Raw genomic sequence first — 2,546 nt, 5'->3', positions numbered from 1 at the left:
GCAAGAGAGGGGAGAGAGAGAGAGAGAGAGAGAGAGAGAGAGAGAGAGAGAGAGAGAGAGAGAGAGAGAGTGGGGGGATTTATGCCGGATAATGGTACTCTCGTTGTGTCTTGCCTTATGAATTGTCGGTTTTTTGAAGGTGGGATGGTAGTTCGAATTTAGAGTGTCATTTACGTGTGTCACCTTGATCGAAATCCCACTGTCATCTTCCTTCTCTTCGATCATTGTTAGTCACGTTGTCTCGTCGGTCAGCAATGAGTTGTCCTTTTTTGAATACTTTTTTCCTTTCCCAGACTGCGTCAGACAATTACGCGAACTTAATTATTTAAAAAATTACATAATAACATTTTGATGTTAATTTTTATATTATTCTTCCCTTTTTTTCAAAAATTATAGGATCATTATCGTTGTTATAAACAAAATTTGATATTATAATAGAATATATCTTCACTTTATTACTTTTATATTTTATAAGAAATATTAGTATATTATTAAAGATAATATTAAAAATCTATATTAAAAAGCCAAATTCTACAAATGTGTAATCATGTTTTTATTGAAAATATGTCAATTTTAAATTATGTTCCAGTCCTTCAACTAAATTGACTAAGGAATGATTTCATTACAGTTTAACAATTGTTTATTTCTTTTCAGTTGTCATAACGTTTTGATTTTATTGAATCATCACATTTGGTTGTATAAAACTGTACAATTTTTATTTAAATAATTTTTTTTTATCTTTTAAACTTCTGATGATATTCATTTCAAATGAAAAATTTTTTCAAAGTTTTTTTTTCAAAGAGTTTCACTTCTTAAACATGAGTTAGCGCATGTATAAAACAATATGTGTCTCTTAAATTTTCGTTTTTACAATATATTTCATCAGAAGAATCGTTTCCAGATAGTTATGAAACTTCTTTTGAGTAATGTTTATAGTAACACAATTACATTTTGGGATAACAGTAACAATTTTACTAGTTATAATATTTTTATCGTTACTTTCTTTTCAACTACTTAAAAATTTAGTTGTAACTATAGCTCTAGAAAACAGAAATGAAATATTAACGATCTGATTGGCTGTCTAAATCACGCGATCACGGCGTTTTTTTTCATTGTAATTCAGTTCACATACATAAATTAACTTTCTAGGTATAATACGTGGTGACGAGATCACATGAAATTCTATGTCAATAAATGTCCTTGTGGAAAAAAGATTATATGATATAAATGATATGATAAATTATAATATATTTAATTTCTTAAAATAAAATTTTTTTGTATCATATCTCACAAGTTAAATATATGTTTATAATGCAGATTACAAAGAATATTATTTTTTTATTATAATATAATTTTACCCTTAGAGTATTTATGATGAGTCATTCGTATCTTGTTTCTTTTCTTCGAAATACTGCATCTGGTTAAATAATTCTTTTTATCCTTTCCTTCTTTTTAAATATACAACTTCATAAATGTTTTTTAAAGATGTAATTTTATTTCTAAAATTTTTATTTGTGCGCAAAAATACTTGTAGACAATCGAGCTACACGCAATAATATATGCAGGCAATTGAATTGTACGCAAAAGTGGTAAACGATATTGTAGGCAATCGATTTGTAGACAAACAATCTCAAAATTTATGATAAAATTACAAATCATGTAAAGAAAATCTTGTTTAAACATGATTGGTTTTAGCAAATACAAATCTAAGTGTTGATCAGGAATCCTTTGTAGATAAATACGATCGCACTGCTCATCGAAAACAGATATTATATCTCGGCGAGACTTGACCCATATTCCGAAGCGACAAAAAGTGTGTTTGACTCGGGATACTCATCTCTGTGCGAATATCTGCGAGAATCTAAGCGTCCTTCCTAATACCCTCACTTTCATAATAATCACTTTCATTCCTTCTCTTTCCAATCGAATCCTAAATTTAAACTTTCAAAGGTTTGGACATAACACTGCATATAATATTCTATTAATATTAAAAAAAAAGTAACGAAAAAGTAACGTTATAGTTTGAATAACGATATTGAGTTACTTTTGCAAATCAGTAACGAGTTATTTTTTAGGAAAAAAACGAATTTTAAAGTATCATTGCCATCTTGAGTAATGATAAAACTCGCATAGGAGTAGAGCGGACTAAACTGAGTCGAAAAACTAGTCTATCATTTTGAAATTTTTGCAATAATTAACAAACATCAATTATTAAAAATCATCGAATATTGGTTTTATATAATAATTTTTTAGTCAAATACTATCAAATTTACAGGAAAACAGCAAGAAACAAGAAATTATTCATTTTCTTCTTACAGAGCCCTAAAATTTTTTCAGAATTCTTTGTCAACTTTTTAGTACTGCATTTTCTAACCCTGAGAAAAAAACATAAAAGCCTTGATTATTGAAATAATAATTTATGCCTTTTTATGTCAATAAAAATATTCATGAATTAATCACTTATATTAGTGACAGCCCGTAATATAGACTTTAATTGAATCAACAGCATTTATTTTTCAGTGCATATATATATTGTATTGTATATA

This window comes from Atta colombica, unplaced genomic scaffold (genome assembly GCF_001594045.1).
Source record: "Atta colombica isolate Treedump-2 unplaced genomic scaffold, Acol1.0 scaffold126, whole genome shotgun sequence".
NCBI lineage: Eukaryota > Metazoa > Arthropoda > Insecta > Hymenoptera > Formicidae > Atta > Atta colombica.
The sequence above is the reverse complement of the archived record's forward strand: the minus strand, read 5'-3'. Positions refer to the sequence as shown.